This window comes from Furipterus horrens, unplaced genomic scaffold (genome assembly GCF_987537825.1).
Source record: "Furipterus horrens unplaced genomic scaffold, mFurHor1.1.pri manual_scaffold_8, whole genome shotgun sequence".
Lineage (NCBI taxonomy): Eukaryota > Metazoa > Chordata > Mammalia > Chiroptera > Furipteridae > Furipterus > Furipterus horrens.
The window spans coordinates 76,663,872-76,674,214 of record NW_028327178.1 but is presented as its reverse complement, the minus strand read 5'-3'; the positions used below and the strand labels follow the sequence as shown (position 1 = coordinate 76,674,214).

At 37.7% G+C, this 10,343-nt stretch overlaps 1 pseudogene; it reads right to left on the bottom strand.

The window, feature by feature from the left end:
- Window positions 1–6,579: 6,579 nt before the first annotated feature.
- LOC150003186 (fructose-bisphosphate aldolase A pseudogene) lies at window positions 6,580–7,934 on the bottom strand (annotated as a pseudogene).
- Between the last annotated feature and the right edge of the window lie 2,409 nt (window positions 7,935–10,343).

The window sequence follows — 10,343 nt, the reverse complement described above, 5'->3', positions numbered from 1 at the left end:
AACTTGTAAAAGACACTTTCTTTCTCTCTCTTATGTTCCAAGATAGACCTAATTGTTACAATATGAACTCTAAACTGAATTAAAATTCTCTTCTCTAGAACTTCTACTTATTTCTTTCTTGTGACAAAATACTGAATGTACTTATGCCTGTTTCCTTCTTATAATTTGGAAGCTTTTCAAGTATGTGAAGACAGAAACATGTCTCTTCTCAATCTCTTTTATCAAGGCCAAATCTCTCCCATTTTCTCAACTCTTTTTCATATGTCATCATTTCAAGACATCATAATTCTATTCAAGATCCTTTAAATCATTGCACTTTGACTACATTTTGGGGATACAGTAGTTAGTATTGACCGAATGGACTCTCCAGGTGTGGCCTGGTTAGATCATCAAGTCTATTATTTCTTTATATCTGAATTATGTGCCGTTACTGTTTTTTTCATTAATACAGCCTAACAAAAGGTATTTGTTTTAGTTGCAAAACCACAAAATACTATGCTCAATTAATCTTTATGTCATTGTCATCTTTTTTTTAGAACAGAAAATACTATCAGGCCATATTATTTACACGTTATGTGCAGTTAGTTGAGGGTCCAAGGGATGTTTTGAATCTTGTTCTATGATACATGTTAATTCTAACTACTAGCTTCATATACACATATAAGGAGAGTTATAATTTGTATTAGTCCAAATCTCTTCCTTTCCTTTCTTTGATTATTGATCTATGCAAAGAGGTTTGAATTCTAAACCCACTCTCCCACTTACAAGTTTTAAGGCTGTGGGTAAGATATTGAGACTCTTTGAACTTTAATTTCTGCATGTATAAAGCATGGATAACATAGATGTGAAGGTTAAGTGAGATATCACATGCACATCTTTTAGCATAGTATTTGAAATATAGAAGACATTTGATAAATGTAGTTTCTTCCCTTTGTTGAGTTTGTACATAGAATTTATAGTAATCAACCACTTGCTGAATAAACCCTAAACTCATACTATTTTCCAGCCCTGTTCTTGTTAAAAACCTGACTAATTTCTGTTCAGCAAAAGGGGGGGCAAACTCCAAATAATTTTGAATTTAAAACAAAACACATTTTAGAAACAGGCATGACTACATGGAACAGACTGACAGCAGTTGGAGGGGAAGGAGAGGGGGAGGACTGGATGAAATAAGGTGAAGAGAGTAGCCAAAGATCATATATACATAACCCCTCAGCACACACAACAGTATGGTGATAGCCAGAGGGAAGGTGGTGCAGAGGCTGAGTGGAGATGGGCTTAGCGGGAGAAAGGGAATGGGGACATCTGTAACAGTGTCAACAATAAAAATCAAGTTAAAAAAATACATCCTTTTGGTATATAATAGAAAATATATTTGTCTTGGAAATCAAGACCTGTTCATTTGCTATTTAAATAAATTCTCTGATTTAGACTTTAACATTTCTTTTCTTCATTTCAGGAACTGTGAACCCTATAGAGAAATGCAGTGATAAGGTTATTTTTTTTGAAACTAGATAATGTCATATGTATCTGGCCAATTAAAAATGGTAAAGGCCTTTCCACTGCTCTTCATCCTACTCTTACCTTTGTTTGCTCAGTTATTATGCATGTCACTAACTGCAGAGGACATTTTTTCCCAAGGTAGTTAAAAGTGTAATGACAATTGAATATATTCTGATATTTATCAGACTTCATCTATAGCACCATTTAATTTTAAACAGAGAGACAATTTTTATATGGAATCATTTGGCTTCCTATAAGTCTGTTGGGAAGGAATACAATGGACATGGGTTTCTTTTTGCTTCACAGCTGATTCTTAGGTAGGAACTCGTGTCATCTTTTTTGATGGTTAGTAAGTGCTAAGTTGAAAATGGAAGCCTGCTTTAGTTTTTTATTCCTTATTTCTGGGAACTTTTTCCAAAGTTAACCTAAGAACCCTTTAATATGGAGAAAATCACATAGTCTATCAATTCAATGTATATTGATGAGACACTTGTGAGCAAGGCACTTTGCTTGGCCCTGTTCATGGTTCTGTGAATTCTACATCTTGTTGCTGTTACTGTTGTTATTTTGCTTTGAAGAAGCTTTCATATGATATAGCCTTGAAATAATAATCAACCTGGAATAATAATTTTGAATTTAGGGGCTATAGAAATAAATTTGAAGTACAGTTAGAAATATACTAATCAAACGACATTAAATCTTTGCAAACCTTATTTAAGTTGAAGGAATAGTTGCTCAAGAAACAACTTGTTGAATGAATATGTTCAAAATTTTCAGTTCAGACCTATAAACTCAGAAAAGTATTTGCAAATAACTAGTTTACTTGATAATATTAAAGTTTTGGGTGGCTAAGTAGTGTTTGAATAACTTCACCAAGAATCTGGTGGTTAAGTAATTAATATTGTGGGCTGGAAGATCTTACATCAAAGAAAAGGGTGGATGGAGACTGTTGTTTCACTCCTATTTATTCATTTATTTATCAAATATTTATTTGGCACCACTTTAGTACCAGGCATTGTACTCTGATAATAAAAAGGAAGGAAATAAATAGTAAGAGAACCTACTGTACTATAATCTAATCAGGTGGGGAGGAAAAAGTACATTATCTAGATTGCACATTCTTTCTACTGAAAATATGTTAGCTTTTAACATATTGTTTCATTTGGCTTTGTAAACTCTTTTGCAGGTCTTAATGGTTTAAAGGAAACAAAATAAAAATAATGTATCTGTTTGAAATTTAAAAAAATAAAAAATAAAAAAAGAAATAATCTTAGCCTCCTATAAAATTCTTTCTCATTTTCTAATTCTTCCATATGGGAGGAAAGAGAACATAATGGTGATGGGATGAAATGGAATTTGCAGAATTATTTCAGCATTCAGTATTGGGTAGAAGAAAAGACATAGCAGGCAAAAGAAAGTTTTCAGGGTTGAAACACTAACTTGGCATCCTGGAGAGAAGCACCTTGACATTTAGTTTTCCTGAAGGGGGCTGCATCTGTATTGGAAAGGGCTTTCAACTTCAGGCTCAGATGAGTGAGATAAGGCATAATAACATTCAATTAGAGCTATTATATAGGGTAATGTTTAAAAATGCCAACAAGAGTTAATGAACAGTGAGTCTTTTAAATTTGCTCTCAGATTGATTTTGAATATTAACTTTAACATTCAGCAGTTTCACAAAAGTTCATCGTTTCAATGTAGTACATATTATTTCAAACGTATTCATAGATATTCACATGGGAATATACATATACACATACACAATGCTCATAATTTTCACCTGCCTTTGTACCTTTCTTTTTGGAATATACTGATCAGTGGGGAGGAAAAGGCCACAGGTTATTCACTAATGGGTAAGGTACCAAACTTTAGCTTTGAAAGGATTGAAAATTCATTGGTATGACTAGCCTGTAAATGAAACCACACTACTCAACTATTTGTATGAGAAGCACAGTGATATTTGCTATGAGTTTCTGTAGTCCTTTTGAGCATTATTCTCTCTTCTTTCTTAATCTAATTGGTTTTGAAAAAAACTAATTTTGGTATCACTATAAGTAAATATATATGTATAGTATAAATATGACCTCTAATTCAGTCTTAAGAATTGAAATTTACATTGTGTGTTGGTCACTCAGTAATTTTAGTAGAGGACAGCAGTACAGGAAAATAATCAGTACTTCAAAGCGCTACCATTCTGAATTAATTGCTACCACATATACATGAGTTATCTTGTGCCTTGAGTGTATCAGAAAATACAATCAGCAAGTTTTAAGTGAGAGTTACTTTGAATCCACTCTTAAGTTTTTATTAGCATAATACAGAGTTGCTGTGATATAAAGTTGATGAGGAGTAGTAGGGTAGGACTTGGGCAAGAGTTTGTATTGGAATTTGGAGACTATTATGGAATTTTGTACACTTCTGGGTAGGTCAAATGGTATTAAAGGAAAATAATTCCAGTTGATGTTTGTGGTGTACATTGGACATAGGAGGTGCTAAATGCTGGGGCACCAAGTAAGAGAAAATTTGGGGGGTTTCAGCAAAAAAGATTTCCCCTCCTGTTCCCTTGTGCTGAAAGAGGACAATGGTTTTCTTCTCACAGGCTGTCCTTTCACCTCTTCCTCCTGAAAAAACAAAAACAAAAACAAAAACAATGTGTGATATACAATATTATATTTGACTAGCTGACATCCAGGGCAGTCATACCTTTCCTTACAATACCATTATGCTTACTCTTCATTCCAGGTACGTAATAGCCATTCTTCTGCTTGTGATTACAGTGAATTTCATGGTAGATCCATTTTATATTAAGTTGACTTTTACTGTGATACTAGAAATGAAGTTGAATAAAAGGTAGCAATATACAGATCCTCTCTATATATTTTTAAGTATATATTTATGGATTATGTTATTACAGCTGCCCCAATTTTTTCCCCTTGCTCCCCTCTTCCCAGCACCCCCCCTTCCCTCCAGCAATCCCACCCTCCTTAGTTCATGTCCATGAGTCGTGCATATAGGTTCTTTGGCTTCACCCTTTCCTATATTATTCTTAACTTCCCACTGTCTATTTTGTACCAACCAATTATGCTTCTTAATCCCTGCATCATTTCCACATTTCCCCCCCCTTCCCCCTCCCAGCTGATAACCCTCCAAATGATCCCCATACCTATAATTCTGTTCCTGTTCTGGTTTGCTTAGTTGGATTTTGTTTTTATTTTTTAGATTCAGTTGATAGTTGTGAGTTCGTTGTCATTTTAACGTTCATAATTTTGATCTTCCTTTTCTTAAGTAAGTCCCTTTTACATTTCATATAATAATGACTTGGTGATGATGAACTCCTTTAGCTTTACCTTGTCTGGGAAGCACTTCATCTGCCCTTCCATTCTAAATCCTAGCTTTGCTGTATAGGGTAATCTTGGTTGTAGGTCCTTGCTTTTCATCACATTGAATACTTCTTGCCAGTCCCTTCTTGCCTGCAAAGTTTCTTTTGAGAAATCAGCTGAGAGTCTTATAGGCACCTCTTTGTAGGAAACTCTCTGTTTTTCTCTTGCTGCTTTTAAGATTCTCTTTTTATATTGAACCTTTGGCATTTTAATGATGATGTGTCATGGTCTGTTCCTTTTTGAGTCTAGCTTGTTTGGGACTCTCTGTGCTTCCTGGACTTGTATGTCTATTTCCTTCACCAAATTAGGGAAGTTTCCTTCATTATTTTTTCACATAATCTTTCAATTTCTTGCTCTTCCTCTTCTCCTTCTAGCACCCCTATGATTTGGATGTTGACATGTTTAAAGTTGTCCCAGAGGTTCCTAAGCCTCTCCTTATTTTTTTCAATTCTTGTTTGCTCATTCTGTACTGGTTGACTGTTTTTTTCTTCCTTATTTCTAAATATTGATTTGAACCCTGGTTTCCTTTTCTTTATCTTTGGTTTTGTGTGGATTTTCCTTCATTTTCATTTAGCATAGCCTTCACTTCTTCCCTAATGCGTTTGCTGTACTTAAGCATATCTGTCAAGCCTGTGAGCATCTTTATCACCAGTGTTTTGAATTCTGCATTTGTGACTATCTCCTCATCTCTTAGTTCTCCCACTGGAACCTTGATCCATTCCCCCTTTTGGGCCATACTTCTGTCTCCTCATCTTGACAGGATCCTGTGTTTGTTTGCCTCTTTGTCTTAGGTAGAGCTGTCACTCCTGTTACAATGTAAGGGGCGGAGCCTTAGGTACTCATCAGTACAGGGCGACCTCGTTCACCACGTTGTGGCTCTATGTGTGTGGGAGGGGTCTGAGAGGGAACAGTGCCACTTGCTCAGCACTCGCCCCTTTTCCAGGCACTTCTCCCACTTTGTATGTGACTGTCACCTCTCTAGCTGTTGCCCTGGCTGTCGTTCCCACAGTGGGTGAGTCTGTGGACGTTCTAGGATCATAGGGGTCCTTTAAACAAGCAGACTCTGCTGAGAGACTGGCAGTTTCTTCCTCTGCCCCAACCCTCACTGGCTTGCACAGTCAGAAACAATGAGACTTTATTTTCCCTGGCTCTGTAAACATGAGCTGAGTGGTCTGGTCGGGTGCTGGGAGCACTCCCCAGGTGTCCCTCCTGACTTTTTAAAATGTGTGACTGTGATTTCTGCTGGCCTACTGCTGTCACCATTGCTGCTGCCACCACACCACATCCTCTCTGCCCCGCTCCGCCCCTTCTACCTGTCTGGATGAATATTTCTTTTTATAGCTTTGTTTGTTGGGCTTCCATGCAGCTCAGTTTTCTGGAACTTCTGGTTGTCTCTAGTTTTGAGGTAGTTGTATTTTTAGTTGTGAAAGGAGATGCAGCATATCTATCTAGGCCTCCATCGTGGCTGGAAGTCTCCAGATCCTCTATATTTTATCAGACAATTTACTTGCATTTTGATGTTGCCTCTGGTTTTGCAGATGAGGAAATTAAGTCACAGAGAATCTCAAACACTTCCTTGTGATCTCTCTGTTGATACAAGACCGAGGCAGGATTTGAACTCCAAAGCATTTAACTTTTCATGTTACTCTAATGCCCTTTGATTCTAACTTAACTTTTCTTCTTCTTCTTCTTTTTTTTTCCTTGAATAGTTGTTTATTGGCAGTGGGCTGGAAAGGGCACTGGAGTTAGCATACAGAGACAATACCACGCACCAATGTCACAAGGGAGGCAAGAGTGGGAAGGAGCAGCCTAGAGCCCCAGATGAGGCCCCCTCTTCAAGAGTGAGTATGGGAGGGGCGGGGCCTGGAGTGTATTGGGGGCAGCCTTAGAACACCTGTTTAGTAGGCATGGTTAGAGATGAAGAGGGACTGGCTGGCTGCAGCCCCGGCCTGACCACTTGGGCTGTACTTTCCTTGGCAGGTGAGGCTGTTGGCCAGTGCTTGCTTGACATATTCCTCCTGAGAAGTCTTCAGGTTCTCCTTCTTTCCACCCCAGGCCTTCAGAGCAGAGGCCTGCAGGGCTCAGCCATAGGAGAAGGTCAGGGCCCATGGCTTTAGCAGGGAGCACTTGTTGACTGCATTAAGGTTGATGGATGCCTCCTCCTCACTCTGACCTCCAGATAGGAAGGTGATCCCAGGGACAGCAGGGGGCACTGTGTGGCGCAGTGCAGTGACTGTTGCCGTGGCAATCTCCTCATTAGAAAATTTCTGGGTACAGGCATGGCCTGGGGTGACCATATTGGGCTTCAGCAAGGTGCCTTCCAGGTAGATGTGGTGGTCACTCAGAGCCTTGTAGACAGCAGCCAGCACCTTTTCAATTACATACTGATAGCGCTTCAGGTCATGGTCCCCATCAGGAAGAATCTCAGGCTCCACAATGGGCACGATGCCATTCTGTTGGCAGATGCTGGCATAACGGGCCAGAACGTTGGCATTTTCCATGATGGCCAGGGGTGAGGGGGTGTGTTCCCCAATCTTCAGCACACAGAGCCACTTGGCAAAGTCAGTTCCATCCTTCTTGTACTGGGCACAGCGCTCAGACAGCCCATCCAGCCCTTGGGTAGTAGTCTCTCCATTTGTTCCTGCCAGTGGTACCACACCCTTGTCTACCTTGATTCCCACAACACCACCCTTGGATTTGATAACTTGGGGGAAGGGATGCCCATCATCTGTCTTCTGATAGAGTGTCTCATGGAAGAGGATGGCCCCTCCAATGCAGGGATTCACGGGGTCATGGCAGTGAGCAGTAGCTGGCGGTAGAAGCGCCGGTTCTCCTCGGTGTTCTCAGTACCAATGGATTGCAACCGCTTGGCAATGCTTCCAGTGGACTCATCTGCAGCCAGGATGCCCTTGCCCGGAGCCATGATGCGCTGAGCAATGTCAGACAGCTCCTTCTTTTGCTCCGGGGTCAGTGCTGGGTATTGGTAGGCCATGGTGCCAGTCAGTTCCTGGCACAGGAGAGGGGCGGGCTTGCGCGGTGCTGCAACGGAGGGCGGCGGGGTGGTGGGTAACAGAGGAAGCGAACGCTGCGATCGTCACTACTTCCCTGGTTCTGCCTAACTTAGCTTTTCTTTTATTGATACATGTATGTAATATAAAATTATATTCAAAGATCTAAAGGTATAGTTATTTCCCCTTTCTGAATATACATTTCAAATGAATAGTGTAGTATGTGAAATTCTTTCCAATACTTGAGAGATGTTGACACTAATGAGGAAACATTTCTAAATTAGTGTGTCACATGCAGATTCAACCAGGCATAAATTAAGATTGGCTATCAGAGGGAAATTTCTACTCCTTTCCATGGAACAGTCTTCCAGTGAAAAAGGATTTCACTTTCATTTCTCAAGAATAATAAACTATTATCCTAGAACATATGGTTATTTTTGAAAATAGTCTTTTTAATTATGGGAGAATAACTAAATATCTTATGATAACGTTTCTATTTTGTAGTGTCTGTTTGGAACTTTATCACACACAGAAACCTAATCTAAAGCCTTTAAGCATCTGCTTCACTACATCAATTTGGAGAAACTCAGAATGTGAGAAGTACATTTATAATTGTGGATCATAGAATTTAACAGTTTGGCCACATATGTAGTTATTTATGCACACCAAAGAGATACTGTATATGCTTATGACTTAATGTCTTTTGGAAAAAATATGCTAAATGTGTTTTTAATAGAAAATTTTGAAGTTTTCTTAGGATTGAATATACATTAATGATTTAAGAATTATGATTGTGAATAAAATACCTAATAAAAATAATATTTTGTGAGCAATGAGTAGAGGCCAGAGGAATGCCAACTAACAGAGCTTTGATAAAAACTAGATTGGCAGGTATTTGGGGAGACTGGGACAGGGATCTCTCTCCCAAGTATAAAAGAGTGAGGAAAATTATCTTAAAGGTCTGAGGATTGACAAAGGAGCCTGAATCCATTTAGATAATGGGATTGAAGAGCTTCTGTATCAAAATTGAAGTTCAGTATTTTTAAAAAGCTCTTACAGTTTATAAAAATTAATAAAACATTTGATCCTTTGAGAATCTTTATAGGGAAAAAAATTATATACTGTCATGGTACCCTCTTTTAGATTACTTAATTATATTCGTTGGTAATTATGTCTTCTGAAGGAGAAATAACTCCATGAAGGAAATAAAGCTGTCAAGATAGCATGTTTTATAAAGGCTAAAAATTATCCTGAATTTCATTGAGTAATTTAAAGAAAATATGAGAAAAATTATATTTTCATATTTTCTTTAAAAGAAGCAGTAGAAAATTTCTGTATCATAGCCATTTCTAAGTTTTTTGGTCTCAAGGCTTATTCATACTTTTAAAAAGTAATGCAGGCTCCACAGAGCTTGGATTTATGTAGATTTTACACTATAGTTTGGAAATATATAAAACAGTTAATTTATTTAAAAATAATAATAATCAATAATAACACATAAGAAAAGTACAAACATATGCCCCCACAGAAGCTTGTACAGAAATGCTCATAATTATTAAAAAATAGCCAATAAAGTAGAAAAAACCCAAAGGTCCATCAGCTGATGAGTGAATAAACAAAATTCAGCATATCCATACAATGGAATATTATTTGGTCATAAAAAGAGCAAGGTAGTGATACATGCTACCATATGGATGGACCTTGAAAATATAATGCCAAAAAGTGCCAGACACAAAGATCACATATTATATGATACTGTTGATGTGAAATGTCCAGCATAAACAAACACATAGAGATAGAAAGTAGATTAGTAGTTACCTGGAAATGGAGAGTGTTATCAGGGACTGGGGAGAGAGGGGGGTGGGAAATGACTGTTAATGGACATAGAGTTTCTTTTGAAGGTGGTAAAAGTACTCTGGAATTAGAGTGATGGTGGCACAACTTTGTGGATATAAAAACCACTGAATTGTGTACTTTATTATGGCAAATTTTGTGGTATGTGACATATCTCAATAAAAATATAATAAACATATTTTAACATATATACTTTTATGAGAAAAAAACTATTTTCCAATTAAAATACATTAGTAAGAGTTACATTGTTTAAATATTTTTGAATCTTTTTGGTGTTTGTGTATTGAGAATAATTGGATTATCTTGCCTGCTTCTGCATCCCATGTATTGTTTTGGTTGAAATATGTAAGAAATGGCCTTACACAGATATGTTAGAAGAAAGAAGGGTATAATAATAGATTATTCAGATGATTGTGGATATTTTTCTCTGACATTATATATACAAAACTTGACATGTGATGATTCTTAAAGGTTAGTTACAGTGTAATCTCAAATCTTCAAGTAATATTGGCTAGCCTACAGTTATTCAAAGCCAAGTGTGGGCTGGGAAGTTCAAGGTGGCTTACTTATACTGGTTCACACTTGGAGCTGTCAACTG